The sequence below is a fragment of the Aedes albopictus genome, chromosome 2 (assembly GCF_035046485.1).
Source record: "Aedes albopictus strain Foshan chromosome 2, AalbF5, whole genome shotgun sequence".
Classification (NCBI taxonomy): domain Eukaryota; kingdom Metazoa; phylum Arthropoda; class Insecta; order Diptera; family Culicidae; genus Aedes; species Aedes albopictus.
Genome location: NC_085137.1, coordinates 426,886,516 through 426,910,093, shown reverse-complemented (window position 1 = coordinate 426,910,093; position 23,578 = coordinate 426,886,516). Strand labels below are relative to the sequence as shown.

At 38.8% G+C, this 23,578-nt stretch overlaps 1 long non-coding RNA gene across 1 annotated transcript in view; it reads right to left on the bottom strand.

Annotated features, from left to right (window-relative positions):
- Positions 1–702: 702 nt before the first annotated feature.
- The window catches only part of LOC134288516 (uncharacterized), a 135,053-nt gene continuing 112,177 nt past the window's right edge, over positions 703–23,578 (bottom strand). Inside the window, exon 3 of the long non-coding RNA XR_009997990.1 lies at positions 703–2,649. This is a non-coding gene — a long non-coding RNA (uncharacterized LOC134288516). The remainder of the gene's footprint in view (positions 2,650–23,578) is intronic.

The following is a 23,578-nucleotide window of genomic DNA, read 5'->3' as shown; positions in this document are numbered from 1 at the left end:
TTTTTTCTAGTAAAAAAATGACTAATTTTGTCTATTGTTTTGATCTTGTAATATCTTAACGAGCTATTATTGAGTAGTTCACCATATTAGATTATGCTATTATTTCTGATCTATTACCTCTTATATTAATCAAACCAATATCAGTGTTTGCTCATCAGTAATTCAATCAATAATAACTAAATATGCTATTCATCAGATTTTTCCACCTACTCGGGATATGTTCATTTTTGAACATGTTAAGGGCCCGTTCATACACTACGTAAACTCTTATGCGGGCAGGGTTGCTCTGAATAAAGTCTACGCTCAATACAGATTTCTAATAATATGTTGTACGTTTATCAAGTTAGAATAGATAAAAGGTCAAATGCAATGTAATTTGAGTTGAACAAAGGTTAAAGGATATATTATATGTAGCGCAATGTAACAATATGTATAAGGTTCAAAGATGTCAAGATCATTTGAAGCTTTAATAATATTTCAAATACTATAACAAAAGTTGAAATTTTTCGATGCAAAACTTAAGTGTCTTCAGATGCAATGAATGCTCTGGAACTATAATGTGTTAACTTTCTTCGAATTTCGACTGTTGGTGATTATGTTGGAAGGGGAATGGCGTTCAGTCTTTGGAGGAATAACGTTCAGTCTTTGGAGGGAGCTTAAGCTTAAGAATCCGTTTTTGAGTTATTCCTCCAAAGACTGAACGCCATTCCCCTCCCAACCAATATAATGTGTTATTTTTTTGCAGAATTAAATCATTTTATACAATCGCTAAAAGTAGGCAACTTAGTTCTGCAGAAGTTTATGTAACAATATTATTTTAAACCATCGCAGTAGAAATTGAAAATCTATTCTGAATTAATTGCGCTTTGACTGAAATTTCAATTTGCATAACATTTTTGCCCTTCTTCACCAAAAAATATTTACCGTCTAGTCATCATTTCTTCCACCCAATTTCGAACGAAAGTTTTTTTTATCGTACGCATCGTTTGAGGAAAACGCTACCCAGTTGCCAATCCCATTAACCTAGATGTAACCCTTAAACTCTTTAATTATGTTCAACAAGGTCCGCGCGACATCGATAATTAACCTTCAAAAAGCGTGACAGCGATAATTAACCTTCAAACGAAGGCCCGCGGGAAACATTTCTGACTGCCTGAACTAACAGAACACTGTACATCTTTTCGACTCACTATTGAACCGGAATGTTTCAGACTGATAGTAAGGTGCAGCTTCCAATTTTGAAGGTAGCATTAGGTGATCTTCCAACAGCAGAGGAAGCTAATCCACAGTGATGGTGGAGAAACCGTGAGAATAAAATGCAAAACTTTAAACACCACTCAGAGATGTGGTGTTCAGTTGAATTAATTGCTTAATAATTATGAATGCCAAGAAAATAATGTTCACATTTCTTTTGACCTAGTTGAGTAACTATTCAACTGTCCAAAGTAGTTCACGAAAACCATTTTATTGCCTTAATATTTTTATCATTATAATGTATTATTTTAAATATTTTATTTTGTTTGCAGTTTAAGCATAGTTACTTTACAGCTTGGGGAAATTTACCAAAGTTTGATGTATTCAGGTATATCACAATAGCTGCAATAGTTTCAAAAAGTGTGAATATCACCTCTTCCTTCCTTATAGTATTTTCTTTCCAACAATCTTCTAGTACCAGTCGTCTACTAACCACTTTTGATTCCCAACGATAAAATCTACCAACTTCGGCTACCGCCCCGATTTTGTTCTAGCATAGAGCAGCTATAAGATGCAGGGCAGGTAGTCGTCCGCCACCATAAACAAAGATGCAGCCGCTTCTACTCCACCAGAGAGGCGGCCTTCGCACGTAATAATAGCAATAATTATTCAATGTTAGGAGAGAAATAATAATAAAATGGTAGCTCACCAGAAGCTGCGAGAAGCCTTCCGTCTAGGTAGATCGCACCTCATCAAAGGTGGGCTAAGCGATCGGTGGTCGTATATAGACATCGGTCGGTATACCGACAGCAGCCTATAGGCTGCTCGGAACAGATGTCCAAATGGTGGATTGTTTCTCTCAGTTATGGGTGAGCTGGGCTCTCCCTATTACTTGAATGGAAGCATGCTGCTACCGTAGGGTTGTCAGCCGCAGGAACATGAAAAAGTTCAGACTTTGTTAAATGAACGCGAAATGCATTTCAACGAGATCCGATTGAAAATTGCACTCGTCAGTTTGATAAACTACCCGGGTCGACAACACGTACCGCAACCCTACAGAGATAGCAGAGGGCAATCATTCGTAGTCGCCCCGCGTACCTAAGCACAGGCATTATACTTATTGTCGACTGGGCCCCGAGGGTAATCGGCAGTAAACTGGCCAAGCCTGTTGCTTTTAACACCGAGTGATAGTAGTAGCTATTAAGTGGTTCACAACATTGAACCGATGTTTATTGCCACCTCAACAAGACACACCATAGGTAGGTAGGTACATACTGCCATAATACGTAGCTACCACCACGTTATTGAATAATATATCTTTTACTACATCTCTGGAGGCGCGCGTAGTTCATGGCACAGAGGGCGACGACGGATTGAATCTGATTGGGTGATTGAATGTGGGCTTCGCCCCGATGAATTCTTCTACCTTTGACTTCAGTGGATGTGCGCTCATACCTGTAATCAGATGGGAAAAAATATAATTAGTCAATCATTCAACTTCTGTTATCGAGACTTTGTATCATGTACAATCATTACTAAAATTTATCCAAAAAAAAGAGTCTGGTCCTAGGCCATGCAGTTATTCAAATATATATGATGTTGTCTTGTTTCTTTGCATAATCACAGAAAGATAAGTTCAAAGTTTTTGCTATTGGTTCAAAGTTTTTGCTATTGGTTCAAAGCATTGGGAGACAGATTCATACATACACTTTTTGCACTACATCACAATGAGGATGAAAAACATAATCAGAGGTAGAACGCCACAGTACTCGGATTGTGACTGTCACTCTTCATCCTCGGTTTCACCCAATGCTCGCCCCATAACGCTCCCCTTGGTCCGCCCATCGTGCTCTTTGTGTTCCACGGCTTCTTGTGGCAACCGTATTAGTAGCGAAGACCAACTTCTTCCCTGGAGAGCTGTTCTCGTCCATCAGTTTCCGCAGATCAAGGCGTTCGATACTGACGTATACCGCCTTGAAGACAACGAACAAGTGATGGGTTGGGTCCCGGTATTCAAGACACTACGGAAGTGTTTGCCACACGGTTAATTTCTGGTCTGTTATCGACCGGCCGTTGATGAATCCGGCTTGATGAATTCCCATGAACTACTGCAATGTATGAACTGCAATGTATCACTACCCATCATAGTTTGTTGAAGTTTTCATCCCAGAGCTATTTTAAGGCCTCCAAAGTACTTCGAAGTTTGTGCCACAAATCAAATATTCTAAACCAAATTTTAGGCAAGATAAATGATCACAGAACATAGTCTACGGTACTCCAAATGCCTCATAAGACCCTAGAAAATTCATGGCACATGACTTGGGTGATCCGATTATGCTCTGAACTACTCTGGAATTCATTTTCTTAAGATAGACAACATCTACAGTGTATCAAACAATTGTCCGTACAGGAATTTTTTGGTCAAAATAATTTTTCATTCAAATGTTTATAACTGTTTTATACGTCAATCACAACTGCTGAAATTTTGACCAATCATCAACCATATATTGAAGCTCCATTGGTAAAATTTTGAGTGAGATCGAATCAGTTTTCTGAAAGTTATATAGGTTTTAGTAAAAGTTATAAGATTTTTGTACATATTTTTAAAACATTATATCTCAATATGTACTTGATGAAACTTTTTTCAATCTTTTTTGTGCTACAGCTTATACCTAAGGCTTTCATATGCAGCTTCGTTTGAGGTTTAATATTCACTACAAAAAATATGAAAAATCTGTATGTGTTCAGAGATTTTTTTGGAAATTTATCATATTTTGAACAATAAAAGTGCCAAGTGTTTTCAACATTTTTAAACTCGCTTAATGTAATATTTTTATACAGGACCTACTAAACTATATATGAAGCGTAGGTCCTATGCATTTTTTGTTCAGTTAATGCACTTTTATTGGTGGAAAACGTTTGGCAGATTATATGTGCAAAATATGGTATTTTTTAAAATATCGTCAACTACATATGCAATTTTTTTATATTTTTTGTAGTGCATATAATCCTTCAAACGTTGCTGCATATGAAAGCCTTAGGTTTAAGCTGTAACACACAAAAAATTGAAAAAGTTTCTTCGAGTACATATTGAGATATAATGTATTTCGGCAGACAATTAAACGTTCCATAATAAATACAAAAATTCCCATAAATAATTCGAAAAGTCCCAGTGAAGAAACAGGGGTGTAAGCAGTAATAAATAACAAAAGTTCCATAAACAAATAGAAAAATGCATAAATAAATCAAAAGTTTCCATAAATAATTGATTTTTGAGCAATTAAAAACGTCAAAAATGCAATGAATAAATCAATTGTTGCAATAAAAAAAGCCAATTTTCCCACCAAATAACTTCGAATTTTCCATAAATAAATCCGATTTTTCCATAATAAATTAGAAAATTCACAATAAAAAAATATCGAAAAAGCAATAAAAAATTCAAAAAATGCAATAAAAAATGACGAAATTACCCATGAAAAACAAATGCAGAAAAGTATGAGACAGTGAAATGCTGAATCGCACTTATATGATTGAATCGACTGAAAAGCTTGCGTAACTATGATTGCAATTTACCAAGCAATTGCTTGCTGTCCGAACTCGCTATCGCTCGTCGGACCTAAAAAAAGGGATAACATCTATGTTTGCATTATACCGGGCAAATTCTTGAATCTGTGGTTTGCCTAGAACCGAATCGATGCAGTTGCGGTGCATCGGATATCGGAAACTTCGGCGGCTTTCTGCCGCCTCAGTTCCTCAATCCTCTATGCGGCTTCGCCGCATGGTCTATGTAATTTTTGGCTCAAAATGCATTTACGTTTATTGCTCGTTTTTTTGACATTTATTGATAATTTATTTTTTTGTTATTGCACTTTTTGAATTATTTATTGCTTTTTAGATATTTTTTTATTGTGAATTTCCCAATTTATTATGGAAAAATCGGATTTATTTATGGAAAATTCGAAGTTTTTTGGTGGGAAAATTGGCTTTTTTTATTGCAACAGTTGAATTATTCATTGCATTTTTGGCGTTTTTAATTGCTCAAAAATCAATTATTTATGGAAACTTTTGATTTATTTATGCACTTTTCTATTTGTTTATGGAACTTTTGTTATTTATTACTGCTTACACCCCTGTTTCTTCACTGGGACTTTTGGAATTATTTATGACGAATGATCACTTTCTTATGAGTCGTTTATATTTTAGCCTTCAAAAATATGTTCAAAAATCTTATAACTTTTACTAAAACTCCTATAACTTTCAGAAAACTTATTCGATCTCACTCAAAATTTTACCAATGGAGCATTGTTATATGATTCATGATTGGTCAAAATTTCAGCGCTTTTGATTGACGTATAAAAAAGTTATAAACATTTGAATGAAAAATTATTTTGACAAAAAAATTGCTGTACGGACAATTGTTTGATACACTGTACCATCATTAGCGTTCACTCTGTTAAAGAAATTTGATCACGTTGATCTCCATTAGACCTCGCAATGCTACGAGCAACTCGATATTGTGGTATGTAGTTGGACAACCCAATACACTTTGAAGATTGGGTTTGGATATGTACATACTGTATCATGGTTTGATTGAAAAACATATTCGTGGAATGTAGTCTATGCTGCTGATGGAGCATCAGTACACAACCATAAAGCTTTTGGTACATTTCTGGGATCTTCCAGGCTTTCCAAACTATTCTGGAATTAGGACCTTCAAGGTCTGCAGGCTCTACTCTTGTCCACTGGCATACAAATGGACTACAATGTATTCTGAAGTATGGGTCACAAAATCTGTAAATCTATGGATACTTTTATTTTGGCGAATGCTCACGGATATAATCTAGTCTAATTGTCCAAAGTCCAAATATTTTGAAGTATGGGTCACAATATCTGTATATTTTATCTGTATATAAAGAGCTAATTAAATATTAGTATATTTTGGTTTTTCAAATCACAGAAATCAGCTTGTTGGTATGTTTTGCGGTGTTGAGTTGCTCCAGGAAATCCTCCAGACATTCCTTAAGGATTTGTTCAAGGAATCATTTCAAGAAATCTTCTGTGCGATCTCCCACAGATTTCTCCAGGATTTTTTCCAAAAAATGCTTAAGGAAATCCTCCATAAATAACATATCCAGGAATTCCCTCAAAAATTATATAGGATGTCCTCCTAGAAATCCTAAATAATTTCCTCCAGAAAGTTTTTAAAAAAATACTTCAAGAATTCTTCCAAGAATTTCCCCCAATTGGGAATTCTCCAAGAATTCGTCCAGCAATTTCTATAAGAGTTCCTCCAAGAAATACTCCAGAAATTACTCGACAAATACTTCCAGAAATTCTCCTTAAAATCCCTTCAGAAAATTATCCAAGAATTTCTCAAATATTCCTTCAGAAATATCTTTAGGGTACTCCGGGAATTCTTACTAAAATTCCTTAAGGAATTCTTTCTGGTATTACTTCTGGAATTACTTCTGGAATTACTCCAGGAATTACTCCAAAAAGTCCTACAAGTAATTCCTACAACAATTCTTCCACAACATCCCTTTTAAAATTGCTTCTGGGATCCCTGCAGAAGCTCCTATTGGAATTGCTCCGAGAATACCTCCAGGAACTTCTTCAGAATTTTCTCAAGAAATTTCTCCACAAAATTCTCTAGAAATTGTTACTGAAATTTATCCAGAAATTCCTCCAAGCATTCCTCCAGAAAAAATTACCAGGATTTTCTGAAAGACTTTTGCGTAAATTTTTCCAAGTATCCCTCCAAGAATTCATACAGGAATTCCTCCAGGAATTTCTCCAGGAACTGCTTCAAGACTTCTACCAAGATTTTTCTTCAAGTCCTCAAGAAAATCCTACAACAATTCTTCCACAACATTCTTTTTACAATTGCTTCAGGGATTCCTTCAGGAACTCCTATTGAAATTGCTCCGAGAATACTTACAGGAACTTCTTCAGAATTTTCTCAAGAAATTTCCCACAAAATTCTCTAGAAATTGTTACTGAAATTTATCCAGAAATTCCTCCAAGCATTCCTCCAGATATTACTACAAAAATTTACCAGGAATTTCTCAAAGGCTTTTGCCGTAAATTCTTCCAAGTATCTCTCCAAGAATCCCTCCAAGATTTCATACAGAAATTCCTCCAGAAATTTCTCCAGGAACTGCTTCAAGACTTCTACCAAGAATTTTTTCCAACATCTTCTTGAGGAGTTTCTCCAATGATTCGTCCATGAATTCCTCCAAAATACACCGGGAAATCTTCCAGAAATTATTTTTCGTATTACTCCAAAAATTCCTCCGGGAATTCTTGAAAAAATTCTCCAAGAATTATTTTACAAATTTATCAAGGAAATCCTCAGAAATTACTTAAGGAACTACACCAGGGATTTCTCCAGGAATTATTTCAAGAATTCCACCAGGACTTTCTCCAAGAATATCTTCGGGATTTCCTCTACGAATTTCTCCAAGAAATCCTTCAAGAATTCCTCTAGGAATTTCTACAGGAATTCCAGAATTTCTTTCAACAATTCCTATAGGAACTCTAATTGTGATTGTATTTTTTTTTATTTATTCGACAACCTATTGGTTGTACTATTTTTTTTATAAGACCTGCTCCAATACTTCTGTCAAAAATTCTTCCAAGAATCCCTCCAGAAACTTGGCCAGGAATTCCTTCTTAAATTCCTCTAGGAATATATTCAGGGATTTTTCGAAAAATATCTTCAGAAATTCTTCCAGGAAATCCTTCAGATATTCCTCCAGAAATACCTGTAGCAATCCCCTCAGGAATTGCTCCAAGAATTCCTTCAGGAAATGTTCCAAGAATTTCTTCAGGAAGTCTTTCAAGAATTCCTCAAGGAATTCCTTCGAGAATTCCTACAATAATCCCTTTCAAGAACTTCTTCAGAAATACCTCCAAGACTTCTTTCAAGAATTCCATCAAGAATCCCTCTCGAAATTTCTGCAGGAAGTTCTTGAAGAATTCTTTCATTTTTTTTTTCAAATAATTCCTACAAGAATACTTCCAGAAATTTCTTCAAGAATTTCTTAACGGAATTCCTGAATTAAATCCTGGAGGATTTCCTGGAGTACTTTCTAGAGTCTTTTCTGGAAGAATTCATGTAGTAATTTGTGAAGAAATGCTTGAAGAATTTTCTGGGGAAATTCTACGAGGAATTCCTGGAGGAACTCCTGGAAGCATTCTTGAAGTTATTTTTTCTGAAGGAACTTCTGGAGGAATTTCTGGAGAAATTCCTGGAGGATTTTGTGGAATATTTTCTGTTAGAATTCATGAAGTAATTTCTGGAGGAATTCCTAAAATAATTCCTGTAGAATTCCCTAGAGTAATTACTGGAGGCTTCCCTGGAAAAATTCTTGGAGGAATTCCTGGAGCAGTACCCGGAGAAAATTCTGAAGGAATTCCTGTAGTAGTTCCTACAGCAATTCAATGTGGGAATTCCTGTAGTAATTCCTGAAGGAATTCGTGGAATATATCTTCAAGGAATTCCTGGAGTATTTTCCGGAACAATTCCAAGAGAATTTCGTGTCATAATTCCTAGAGGAGTTTCTAAAGTATTTTCTGGAAGAATTCTTAGAGTAATTCCTAAAGGAATTTCTGAAGTATTTGCTGGAAAAAAATATGGAATAAATCATGGAGTATATCCTGGTGGAATTCCTTAAGGAGTTCCTGAAAGAATCCCTGGAGGAATTTCTGGAGGATTTTTTTGAGGAATGTCTGATGGAATTCATGGAAGAATTTCTGGAGGACTTCGTGGGGGAATTCATTAAGGAGTTCTGTAAGAATCCTTGGAGTGCAGTATATAGATATCGTAACCCAAACTTCAAAGTGTATTGAAGGCCACTTGTTTTCACGGAATGTCCAACTCGCATAGTATCGAGTTGCTCGTAGCATTGTGAGGTCTAAGGGACATCAACGTGACCAAATTTCTTGAAAAGAGTGAACACTAATGTCGGTAGATCCTGTAAGTAGATCTTAAGAAAATGAATTCCAGAGTAGACCTGGATCACCCAATTCATGAACCATGAATTTTATAGCGGTGCTTTGAGGCTTTTTGAGTACCGTAGACTATGTTTTGTTGTCATTCATCGTATATACAACTTCGTTTAGAATGTTAGATGTGTGACACAAACTTTGGAGTTCTTTGGAGGCCTTAAGATAGCTCTGGCATGAAAACTTTAACAGTTTTTGATGGGTGGTACACTAAAACCTCAATTTATGCATGTTATTTTTATGCACTTTTAATTAATGCACTTGAAATTTATGCACCCTTTATTATGCCCTGCATAAAAAGAGGGAGAGCAACTCAGAACCAATATTGTGCTTGAGAATATTTATAATGACGGTAACTATTGCAACGGCGACCAGGGGGTATTTATAGGGATGAGCAAAGGGAGGACGCAGGGGAGTTTCAGGGGGTTCCAAGGGGTTTCGGCGGGGTACCAGGAGATCTCAGTGGAGTTTTCGGGGGTCTGAGGGGAGGGGGGGGGGGTGTTCGAAAGCATTGCTGAGAGTTTCTGATGATTTTCGACGGTAATCATCGGCGGCCAGGGGCGTTTATAGGAGAGAGGACGCTACAAGGATGCTTCAGGGGATCCCAGGGGCTTCAGGGGGGTACTAGGAGATATCAGAGGTCCCAATGGGTTTCAGGAGGCATTTCAGAATATTTCAGAGCATTTTAGGCTGGATTCAAAGGCGTTACGGAGGAGTTTTCGGCGGTTTCGGAGCGTCCCAGGTGCATTACATGGGGTCCGTGGAGTTTTAAGGGCATTTGGAGGCATTCCAGGAAGTTTCAAAACATTTCCGGTGGGATTCAGAGGCGTTACGGAAGCGTAACGGAGGAGTTTTCGGGGGTTTCGGAGCGTCGCAAGTACGTTGCATGGGGTCAGATGGGGTTTTAGGGGGATTTTGGAAGCATTCCAGGAAGTTTCAGAGCATTTTCGGTGGGATTCGGAGGCGTTACGCAAGCGTTACAGAGGAATTTTCGGGGGTTTCTGAGCGTCGGAGGTGCGTTACATGGGGTTCGAGGGGCTTTTTGGGGGGATTTTGGAGGCATTTCAGGAAGTTTCAGAGTATTTTCGGCGAGATTCAGAGGCATTACGGAGGAGTTTTCGAGGGTTTCTGAGTGTCTCAAGTGCGTTAACCCCCTGAAACGCATCTGAAAACCTCTTGAAACGCCCCTAAAATGCTTTCATACGTCCCTAAAAATTCTAGGAACGCCCTTAAAATATTCCTGAAACCCGCTTAAATTCTCTGAAATTTCTCTGAAATTCCGCCCCTCAAACCCCTTGTCTCGCCTTTTAAAGGCGCCAGAGATCCCCTGGATTGCCATTAAAGCCCCTTGAAACGTCCCTGAACCTCCTAATTTCTATTGAAATGCCCATGAATTCCCAGTAATCCCATTAAAACGCCAACAAAACCTGACAGAATGCCCTTAAACGGCTCCTCAAATCCCCTGAAACAACCCCCTGAAACACCCCTGAAGCCTTGGAACCCCTATTTTAGGCTATCTGGGAACTTTCTGGAAACCCCCTTTGCCCCACCTTGAATACTCAGGAGCAAGACCTGTTCTCGCGAACCAGATTCCCTCATTAAAGCCCAAACTTAATTTATGCACAAATTTTCCTCTTTCTATGCATATTTTAATTTATGTACATTTTTAATTTATGCACCCCAGTCATGTGCATAAATTGAGGTTCCAGTGTACCCCACCAGTCCTCTAGAGAGAGCACATCGAACTCCCCTAGCCTCGTGACGCTACCTCTGAGCTTATACTGAAATGACATACGACCGCCGAAATGTGTGGGTATATGGAAGAGAGCCTCTAGATGAACGAACGCGACATGATTGTAATGTGGCAGCAGCATTTTAATAAACACTTGAACGGCGTTGATAATCCAGTTCCAAGCAAGGACGACTACGTCAGTGCAGTAGAGATTGAATCCAAACATAGTTTTCTATGACTTAGTACCACCCGTACCTATTGTCATCTTCTTGAATTACCTCAATTGCCATCACCTACTTGTGGACAATTATAGTTTTACAACTTGGAGGCGTCCAATGCGGTCATGCTAAACCAAATCGGCCTTAATGCTTCTACTATTGTGCTGTTTTTGTTTTGCCTCGTTTCGCATCACATTTATGGACACGCCATTTATTTCGCACGAGCCGCGCGGCAATGTTTTTGTGTCAACATTTGAGGACCCTCATCGTACAAGTAGAAGACCTGCCTCTACACTCGCCCGCATTCACCGCACCTAGTCGATCGCTACACCAACTTTATGGGTCGATTAGTTGTAGATGCATCGTTTTTAATATTCAATTTAGATGTAAATTACTTCGGTGGGGTTCATGCTTGCTCACAACCGCAACCGCTCTGTTCTGCAAATTTACCTTTCGGATGCTCATATTAAAATAATTGTGTTTACCTACATTCCGCATCGAAAGAGTCAGACAGCGAATTCGATACCCACATCATAAATCAACCGCTGGCTGGATGCCGATATCTCAGCTCAGCTCACTTTCATATAAGTACATACAAAGCTCTTCAACCCCTAAAAGATTTCCGTACATGCAAACAGACATGAGCGTGTACACGTACGTCCCCAACCCCCATTTCGACGAAAATTTCAAAATTCAAATGGCTGGTTCTCAGTCATTTTTCAACGGATTTTAAAAATTTTTGCACCAATCGATCACAAATTCCTTCTAGTTTTCAGAACCAGAGTCCACTTTACGGAAGCGGTCATGGTTCCGGAATTATTCCGGGGAGTCGTGGGGTAACCTCCTTATCGCTCATGGTGGCCACATTGTAACGTTAGCTAAAACCTCACATGCAGCATATCAATCTTCATGATTTTGGAAAACAGGAACTCTAGAAGGTATTTCGAGACTTTCTGGACATATTGGCCACTATCGGAGATACTCCGGGAACTTGGTGCCCCCAGGGAAGTGGGCAGTTCATGTTTTTTTCTGAACCCTGTATTGCGACATATCATTCTTCATGATTTTGCAAAACAAGAACTCTAGAATGCATTTCGAGACTTTCTGGACATATTGGCCACTATTGGAGATACTCCGGGAACCTGGTGTCCCCGGGGAAGTGGCCAGTTCGTGATTTTTTTCTGAACCCTGTCTTGCGACACATCATTCTTCATGATTTTGCAAAACAAAAACTCTAGAATCACTTCAAGACTTTCTGGACATATTGGCCACTATCTGAGATACACCGGGAACCTGGTGTCCCCGGGGAAGTGGCCAGTTCGTGATTTTTTTCTGAACCCTGTCTTGCGACATATCATTCTTCATGATTTTGCAAAACAAAAACTCTAGAATGCATTTCGATACTTTCTGGACATATTGGCCACTATCGGAGATACTTCGGGAACTTGGTGCCCCCGGGGAAGTGGCCAGTTCATGATTTTTCCTGAATCCTGTCTTGCGACATATCATTCTTCATGATTTTGCAAAACAAGAACTCTAGAATGTATTTAGAGACTTTCTGGACGTATTGGCCACTATCAGAGGGACTCCTGGGATCTGGTGCCCCCGGGGAAGAGGCCAGTTAATGTTTTTTTTTTTCTGAACCCTGTCTTGCGACATATCATTCTTCATGATTTTGCAAAACAAGAACTCTGGAAGGTATTGCGACACTTTCTGGACATATTGGCCACTATCGGAGGTATTCCGGGAACCTAGTGCCTCCGGAGAAGTGGCCAGTTCGTGTATTTTGTGTGTCGTGCCACAGAATTGACTTTTGCATATCTTGACCACTATCAAGGTATTCCAGGATCCTGGTGCCCCGGGGAAGTGGCCTGTTTATGATTATTTCTGAAGCCAGTCTGGCGGCATTTCAATAGAAGACATTTGGAGACTTTTTTGATATACTGGCCACCAGCAGAGGTACTCCGAGAACCTGGCTCCCCCGGGGAAACCGCCAGTTCGTGATTTTTTTTTTGAACCCGGTCTTGCAACATTTCAATCTTCATAATTTGGCATAATAGGAACTCTAGAAGACATTTTGGAAATATTGGCCACTATCAGAGTTACTTCTGGAACTTGGTTGCCCGATGAAGTGGCCAATTTTTGATTCCCTCTGAAGCCTGTTTTGCGACATACATATCAATCTTCTTGATTTTGCAAAACAAGAACTGTAAGAAACTTTTGGAGACTTTTTGGATATACAGGCCACTATCAGAGGTGCTCAGAGAACCTGATTATTCCAAGGGAGCCACCAGTTCGTGATTTTGAAAACGGTCTTGCAATATTTCAATCGTTATAATATTGCAAAACAAGAACTCTAGAAGATATTTCAGGTATTTTTGTCATGTAAGCCACAATCAGAGGATACTTCGAGATACTTGTATGACCCCGGTTTTATGACATATCAATTTTTATCATTTTGCAAAACAACAACTGTTTGGACATATTGACCAGTCCTTCAGGAACCTGTTTTCTGATAAGAGGCCAATTTGTGAAAATTTTCTTATCCTTGTTTTTCGACACATCAATATTCATAATTTTCCTCCTCAAGCGGTTTACAGATAACACGAATAATTCCTTAGAGAAAAGGTTTGTGGGATCATCTCGTTGGATTTCGCTCGATTATGTTCAGAATTTGTACGGAGTATATTTTTAGGGGTTCTTCAAAAAATTTATCTTAGGAATCCTTATGAAATTCTTCCAAGCAGTTCCTCAGACTACTTCCAGAAGTAATTTCACGATACTTCGACGAATGGAATACTTACATGTAGTTTCTTGATATTTCCAAATATCCATATCCAGATAACCAGATATTATCCAAAATTACTTTTTTGTTTTCCCTACTGGGTTTCTCTCTGGGATTCCTCCAAGGATTTGGTTATTTTTTGGATTTCGGTGTGAAATTCTTATTTGGACACCTAAAATAATGTTTGATGTCTGTGAATTTTCCAGGAACTGCTTCTAGGATTTACCCAGGTGCCAATTTTAAAATTCCTTCACCAGGAATTGATATTTTTTTTTTTTCGAAGAACGAACTCTGGGTTTTACTTTCTGAAATTGCTCCAGGAGTTCCTTCTGAAATTCACCCAGATTATTATTTGGATATTCCTATAAGAGTTCCTCCGGCGTTTTCTTCAACAGCTCCTATGATAATTGTTCCAGGATTTTTTTCTTCAATAATTGCTTTTGAAATTTCTCCATGAGTTCCCACAGAATTTCTGCTTGGGATTTTTTCATAAAAAATGAAATTTTATCCATTTTGAAGTTCCATCTGCGATTCATAGAAGAGGTCTTCTAGAGTTCTTGTTTTGCAAATTTCACATCACATAAAACGTCAAGAAAAAGTTCTGGACGTATTCCCGGGAAACTCCTACAAAAATCCCTGACCCTATATTTGTTCAGAAAAAAAAACACAAACAGTTCACTTCCCCAAGGGAATAAGGTTACTGATGTACCTCTGGCAGTGACCAAAATGACCAAATTATTCTGTTTTGTAAAATCATGAAGATTGATGTCGCACGAGGTTCTCGAAGAACCTCTAATAATGGTCAAGAGTTCTTGTTTTACAAAATCATGAAGTGATATGTGGTAGGAACGTTTTTATTTTTTTATGAAAAAATCCCAAGCAGAAGTTCTGTGGGAACTCATGGAGAAATTTCAAAAGGAATTATTGAAGAAAAAATCCTGGAACAATTATCATAGGAGCTTTTGAAGAAAACGCCGGAGGAACTCTTATAGGAATATCCAAATAATAATCTGGGTGAATTTCAGAAGGAACTCCTGGAGCAATTTCAGAAAGTAAAACCCAGAGTTCGTACTTCGAAAAAAAAATATCAATTCCTGGTGGAAGAATTTTAAAATTGGCACCTGGGTCAACCCTAGAAGCAGTACTCGCAAAATTCACAGTCATCAAACATTATTTTAGGTGTCCAAATAAGAATTTCACACCGAAATCCAAAAAATAACCTAATCCTTGGAGGAATCCCAGAGAGAAACCCAGTAGGGAAAACAAAAAAGTAATTTTGGATAATATCTAGAAATCTGGATATCTGGAAATGGATATCTGGATATGGATATCTGGAAATATCAAGAAACTACATGTAAGTATCCCATTCGTCGAAGTATCGTGAAATCACTTCTGGAAGTAGTCTGAGGAACTGCTTGGAAGAATTTCATAAGGATTCCTAAGATAAATTTTTTGAAGAACCCCTAAAAATATACTCCGTACAAATTCTGAACATAATCGAGCGAAATCCAACGAGATGATCCCACAAACCTTTTCTCTAAGGAATTATTCGTGTTATCTGTAAACCGCTTGAGGAGGAAAATTATGAATATTGATGTGTCGAAAAACAAGGATAAGAAAATTTTCACAAATTGGCATCTTATCAGAAAACAGGTTCCTGAAGGACTGGTCAATATGTCCAAACAGTTGTTGTTTTGCAAAATGATAAAAATTGATATGTCATAAAACCGGGGTCATACAAGTATCTCGAAGTATCTTCTGATTGTGGCTTACATGACAAAAATACCTGAAATATCTTCTAGAGTTCTTGTTTTGCAATATTATAACGATTGAAATATTGCAAGACCGTTTTCAAAATCACGAACTGGTGGCTCCCTTGGAATAATCAGGTTCTCTGAGCACCTCTGATAGTGGCCTGTATATCCAAAAAGTCTCCAAAAGTTTCTTACAGTTCTTGTTTTGCAAAATCAAGAAGATTGATATGTATGTCGCAAAACAGGCTTCAGAGGGAATCAAAAATTGGCCACTTCATCGGACAACCAAGTTCCAGAAGTAACTCTGATAGTGGACAATATTTCCAAAATGTCTTCTAGAGTTCCTATTATGCCAAATTATGAAGATTGAAATGTTGCAAGACCGGGTTCAAAAAAAAAAATCACGAACTGGCGGTTTCCCCGGGGGAGCCAGGTTCTTGGAGTACCTCTGCTGGTGGCCAGTATATCAAAAAAGTCTCCAAATGTCTTCTATTGAAATGTCGCCAGACTGGCTTCAGAAATAATCATAAACAGGCCACTTCCCCGGGGCACCAGGATCCTGGAATACCTTGATAGTGGTCAAGATATGCAAAAGTCAATTCTGTGTCACGACACACAAAATACACGAACTGGCCACTTCTCCGGAGGCACTAGGTTCCCGGAATACCTCCGATAGTGACCAATATGTCCAGAAAGTGTCGCAATACCTTCCAGAGTTCTTGTTTTGCAAAATCATGAAGAATGATATGTCGCAAGACAGGGTTCAGAAAAAAAACATTAACTGGCCTCTTCCCCGGGGGCACCAGATCCCCGGAGTCCCTCTGATAGTGGCCAATACGTCCAGAAAGTCTCTAAATACATTCTAGAGTTCTTGTTTTGCAAAATCATCAAGAATGATATGTCGCAAGACAGGATTCAGGAAAAATCATGAACTGGCCACTTCCCCGGGGGCACCAAGTTCCCGAAGTATCTCCGATAGTGGCCAATACGTCCAGAAAGTATCGAAATGCATTCTAGAGTTTTTGTTTTGCAAAATCATGAAGAATGATATGTCGCAAGACAGGGTTCAGAAAAAAATCACGAACTGGCCACTTCCCCGGGGACACCAGGTTCCCGGTGTATCTCAGATAGTGGCCAATATGTCCAGAAAATCTTGAAGTGCATTCTAGAGTTTTTGTTTTGCAAAATCATGAAGAATGATGTGTCGCAAGACAGGGTTCAGAAAAAAATCACGAACTGGCCACTTCCCCGGGGACACCAGGTTCCCGGAGTATCTCCAATAGTGGCCAATATGTCCAGAAAGTCTCGAAATGCATTCTAGAGTTCTTGTTTTGCAAAATCATGAAGAATGATATGTCGCAATACAGGGTTCAGAAAAAAAACATGAACTGGCCACTTCCCTGGGGGCACCAAGTTCCCGGAGTATCTCCGATAGTGGCCAATATGTCCAGAAAGTATCGAAATGCATTCTAGAGTTTTTGTTTTGCAAAATCATGAAGAATGATATGTCGCAAGACAGGGTTCAGAAAAAAAAGCATGAACTGACCACTTCCCTGGGGGCACCAAGTTCCCGGAGTATCTCCGATAGTGGCCAATATGTCCAGAAAGTCTTGAAATACCTTCTAGAGTTCCTGTTTTCCAAAATCATGAAGATTGATATGCTGCATGTGAGGTTTTAGCTAACGTTACAATGTGGCCACCATGAGCGATAAGGAGGTTACCCCACGACTCCCCGGAATAATTCCGGAACCATGACCGCTTCCGTAAAGTGGAAACCGGTTCTGAAAACTAGAAGGAATTTGTGATCGATTGGTGCAAAAATTTTTAAAATCCGTTGAAAAATGACTGAGAACCAGCCATTTGAATTTTGAAATTTTCGTCGAAATGGGGGTTGGGGACGTACGTGTTAATGGTTGGGCGTAGGAAAAACCGGAGAAACAACACACCACCCAATCGACACATCCATCGCTACCGTCGCCGTCGACGACGACGACGACGACGACTTCTCACCGGCCGATCGACCGACACCAGATGATCATGCTCCATGACCTTGGCACAATTATGCAATCAGTCACTGACTGCTGGCTGTGGAGTTGAGCTGTGAGCGAGCCCCGCGATCGTCCAAGTCTTCATCGTCGTCGTCGTCCGTCACGTTCGTTCGTTCACTCTGTCAGGCAAGACCAGCCCAAACATGCTGTTTTTCAGTTTGTTTGCCTGCTTACCTACTGCCTAGTGCCTATACTGCCTGCCTATACATGGTGGTTTGCCGAGTTGTGGGGTTGGCCACATCTGGGCTGGTTCGGCGTTGTAAAGCAACATCCATCATTGATGTATCGATCGACTGTCAGCGATCTGGTGGTGGAAGCGAACGCGTTGCAGTTTAGGGGACGGTAGTCTACAGTTAGGTGGTTTGCGTTTGACGTTTTTGTGTTCAATTATAAATATCATATACTGTTAATTATTTTGATAATATGGAACGAGCTCACCAGTAAGTATTCATCTATGTGTATTGCGTATATTTTCTCCTAGTTTTCTGGATAAACTGAACCCCTCTCCCCGCGTAGTCATGTGTTCATACAAAAAAAAAATGTATGTGTGGTGAATACCATCCTTTAAAACAATCAGCTGTATTATGGTAGCCATCGGAAATGCGTTATGCGCCGTTTTACGAGATGTTTCGGATATATAGCGATCATTTCATGAATGAAAATTTGACAGGAGGTCACGTCGTAGCCCGTGAATGTTAATATCAATATCAGCACTGTTTTCGTTTCGTAAAATAAATTATTGTAAGAAAAATGATGTGATGCACATTCAATAAATAGAAAAGATGAGCAAATCTCGTTCTCTTTACTGCACAATCGGCAGTCCAATCCACTTTTCCGTCCTCGTTATTTATAATGTGAAAAGAATACTTTACACAAAAATCTATTACCTTTTACTTTTTCTTATGTTTTAGGTAAACCATGGACCATGGACTTTGCCTTTACCGCTCCCCCTCAATGACCACGTGGTTTATGGATGGCCCTACCTAAACGCCTCAAAACGCCTAGAAGTCACTCTGAAATCGCTGTCACATCCTCTCAGAGTACGGTAATTCTCTTAACCATCAAGAAGCCTTCCAGAAACCCCTGGAGACCTTTCTGAAATCGGCTGAAACGCCTTGAAGCTCCTCTCAAACGCTTCAAACCCCCCCCCCATAACTCTCAAAAGTTTTTTTTAACTCTCCTCCCGTGAAACTCTAGAGAGCATCTAGAAGCATCTAGAGATTCTCCTGAAACCCACCTGAGGTTTCCATAAACTTCTCTAGAACCCCCGGGGACCTTCCTAGGACCAACAAAGCCCCGTGAATCCTCCTGAAACCCATTGAATGTATTGAAAAATCTTTGAACCCCTCTGAAACTCTCCTGAAAGTCCCTAAATCGTCGTAAAATCTCCCGACACATCATGAAACGATATGAAACGCCTGGAAACCACCTTGAAGCTCTCCTGAAAGCATCTAAAACTCTTTCAAACCACCTGAAACTCACCAAAGCCCTTTGGAATACTTTGAAACATTTCTGAAATCTTTAAGGGGGAATCTGAATGCCCATGATGGTTGCTACCCTTTTCTATTCACATTCTGTGTTTTTTCAGCAAAACTAAGCCCTTAAGTATTTAAGATAATAGCTAAAGCGGGTATCATAACCTACAAAATGCAATGACACCATGATTTAGGAGTCCGGACTATAATCGTTCATTCTTAATCAAAATATTGGGATGGGTGTATTATTTTCAGTTTGTTTTGTGAATTTTGTAGAAAAAGTGTAAACAAATTTCAAGAGCAAGCTAGTGGGCATAAAAAAGAGATCTTGCTTCTGTACGGTGTAAAGGAAGATAAAAGGGGGTTCCCGAGGGTTTCAGGGAAGTTTGATGGGGAGTTCTGGGAGTTAATTTGGGATGCTTGAGGAGTTTTCAGAGAAGTTTAAAAGGATTCACAGGGGGCTTTCGGAGATCATATGTGAGCCTCAGGGAGTTTTATGGGGGTTCTTAGGGTATCAACTGGTTCTGAGTGGTTTCATAAGTATGAGTGTTCTCAGGGGAGTTCAAGGCAGGTGTGGCATGTGATTTCAGGACAGTGTCACGACGCTTTAGTAGTTTCAGGAGTTCTCAGACGGATGTCAGAGGTTCAGAGAGGATCATGCGAGAAAACGACTTTAAATTTCAAATCTAGAGTTTTTCTGTGAATTTTCTTGAAATTTTGCCATAAATCCAGGCTTCTTGTCTCAATATTTTCCAATTCTTTTGACATTAACCCGGTAACGCCCAGGTGTCTCCTTATTTGCGTTTTCGTAAACATTTGCTATCAACAATCAAGTTTGAATTAAATGAACATGACTTCATTAAAAAAAGGAAGTCTCCAAAAAATCCTTAACATAGTCTAATTTTAAGGGAATCCAGTATCAAGAAAATATCCAGACGGAATCTTGGGAGGAATCCGGTAGAAATTTCAAGAAGAATCCCGGAAGGAACCCTGTTAGCTTGCAAACCAAAGCTATTCTCGGATGGAATCCCTGTAGAAATTGTTGAAAGGATTCAGGAGCAATTCCAGCAGAAATCCATAAAGGAATCCCGGAGGCAATACTTGAAAGAATCCTGGGGTAGTACTTTAAATAATTTCAAGAGAGAGTCCGATTCCCGAGAGGAATTCATGCTGGAATCTCTTTTTTTTGGAGAAATCATTTTAAAAATTTACAAGGATTCCCTGAAATAATATCGGGATAATCCCTAAAAGAACACTGGAAGGAATCTCATGGGATATTAATGAAAGAATCTCAAAAGAAATTCGTAAAGGAATCCTAGGAAGAATCCGTAAAACAGTCTTGGATGGAATCCCCAAAGAAATTCCGAGAAGAAAACTTCTGAAGAAACGATTAGATAATGAAAGAATCCCGGGAAGGCTCAATGAAGGCTTCCTGGGAGAAATTCCTAAAGGAATTCTTGAAGGAAGCCAGGAAGAAATCCTTGAAGGGATCCCGGCAGAATTCACTGAAAAACTTCCTATTAAATTTGGGAGTTAGCTCTGGAAGAATCGCAAAAGGAGTCCCCAGCCAACCACATATCGTAAATCATTGTGTGGAAAAAATCGTATATTTTCATATATTGAATCAGAATTGTATAATGATACGTATATTTGTTGACAATGATTGCGTAAAATCGCATTTCCTGCCAATTTCAATTTCAATTGCGATTTTGTTTCATATAGTCGTCTCCGATCATAAAAGGTGCGAGATTCTATCGGTAGGATCGCACAGAGTCGGATAGAATCGTGAAAAAAACATACATTCTTAGTGTCAAGCTGCAAGTTCGCTAGCATCGTATATATGATTTCTGTGAATCATGGAAATCGTCGCTTCACATCGTATATGAATCTGCTTAATCGAGCTTGCTACCTAAAGGTATGATGAAAATCGGTGAAATCGTATACAACTATAACAATGTTGTATATTGATCGTTTGCGTCACACTTGCGTCGTATACGAAGTGAATGAAACCGTAGAAATCGTATATTCATTTTTACAGTCGCATATGATTGTTACTGTACTCTTAATAGTCGAATCTTAATCTCGGAAATCGTAAATGGTTTTGTTTACATATTTGTATGATGGAGAAAAAGAAAAAATGGTATTCATAACAAATTTGCATTTTTGTTGTTGTTGACACATTCCAACCATGGTAGCAATAATTTCAACTAAATATATAGGTTTTCATACTATTTATATACAACAGATGACTTACAATAAGTGATGTATAGACTCCAACAACGATGTGAATTCCGGGCCTCTTGCACGGCACCACTTTTGGTGCCACTCAATGCACAACAACAACGCTCTCACCACAAGTCTCGCACCGTATCATGTTAATTTTTATTCGTTACATGCCATCCACTTTGAACTCGCTATTTTCAACTTGGCAATATAGCCAATAGAGATAACGCGCAGTTCTCAATCAAAGGACCTGAGTTCGATTCCCACTGAACACCAATTGTTTTTTTTTTATTTGAAAATCTTGAGTCGTATATTGGTACTCTCAATCGTAATAAGATCATGCATAATCGTATATTTAGACGGATAAAATCAGCGAAATCGTAGAAATTTTTCGAGAAATCGTAAATCATGTTGGATGGAATCGCAGTAATCGTATATATGTTTCGATATGACCTCCACTTTAGTATGCATATGCCTGTTTCGTGCATTGAATACGATTTCTTTGGTTCTATATATGTGTGACTATTTCAGTTGCAACTTTGATATAGCAACCAAATTGCTGGCTGGGTCCTTTCTAATATCCTTGAGGAATCCCCGAAAGAATCTCGGGAGAAATGTACGAAAGAATCCTGGAGGAATCCCTGAAGTAATACCCGGAGAAATTCCAAGAAAAAAAATATGGGAATCCCCGGAAAAATCCCTGGAGGACGCACTAAAGAAGAAACCTGGAGAAAGTCCCAGATGGAATATTAGAATGCTGGGATAAACCCGGGAAGAATTGATTAAGAATTTTTAAAGAAATTCCCAGAATCCAGGACTCCCATAGGTCCTAAGATAAATTTTGAGAGGAAAACATGAAATAATGCCAGATATTCCGGCAGATATCAATGAAGTAATCTCAGAAGGAATTTCTGAAGAAATTTCTAAAGGAATCCCGGGAAAAATCGTTGGAAGAATTTCTGAACAAATCTCAAGAGAAATCTCTAAGGGAAACCTGTAAAAAAATCATGAGAGGAATCGATGGCGGGATCGCGGAAGGAATGGCATACAACAATTCTTGGAAAAATCCTTGACTGAATAATCATGGAGTACCCAACTAACATTTTCAGCGCTATAAGCTTCAGTCATTTGTTTTCTGTTGTGTAACCATCGAATAAAAGCGGTCAACGCTGAATAAAAAGAAGCTAGTCAAATATAAATCATAAGCTAATACACGACTGCAAAACAAGCACCATACAGCTACCAAACTCGGTTTTCAGAAATCCATCGCTTGTCACTGGGGTTGCCTTTACTCCACTTTATTCCAACTCCGGAAGATTTCCCGGAAGATGTGAAAACTTGAGCAAATCGAATAGGAGTCCCCACTAACAAAACAGCTGCTACTACACAGTCAATTCGTTATACTGACAAATCCCAAAACCAGCAGCGCTTTGAAGGCCGTTATGCGATTTCATTACAGCTAGAAGCTGTAATAAAGAAACTGTTGGCATACCAACACGGCTTGTCAAATGTAATCATTATTGTCAAAACAAACTTTAAGCGGGATATATAGCTACAACACATATTCTTTACAGCTATCCATCTCTGTGCTGTGGAATTATTTGGGTTGCTTTTATTACACTTTATTTCAATGCCGGAAGATTTGCCGGAAAATGTGCAAATCGAGTAAGAGTCCCAGCCAATACAACAGCTGCTTTTATACAGTACGTTTTGTAATGTTGCCAAATACACACAACAGCAGCGCTTTGTAGCTGTTTAAAGAACACTCTTTCAGCTAGAAGCTGTGATGAAGAACCTGCTGGCGCAACCACATAGCTTGTTCAATGTAAACATTATTGCGTTTGACGTTTCACAAGCTTTTGCAGCAAGATGAAGTTGGGTAAGGTTTCTTGTAGCACATTTATGAAGCCTTGTCTGGAGTAAAACAAAACGGGCTATTTTCTGTGCTATTTATATATAGCAGTGTGGCAGCGAGGACATCATCGGGACCAGTGGATACGGAGATCCGGAGTTCGATTCCAAATAGTGGAAAGTACTTTAATTATTCAATTTTAAAAGCGATAATTCCAGTTCCACATGTATTGCGTCACGGTATCCATAACCTAATTATATTTAATCGATTAATTTGGGGATACCGTATAA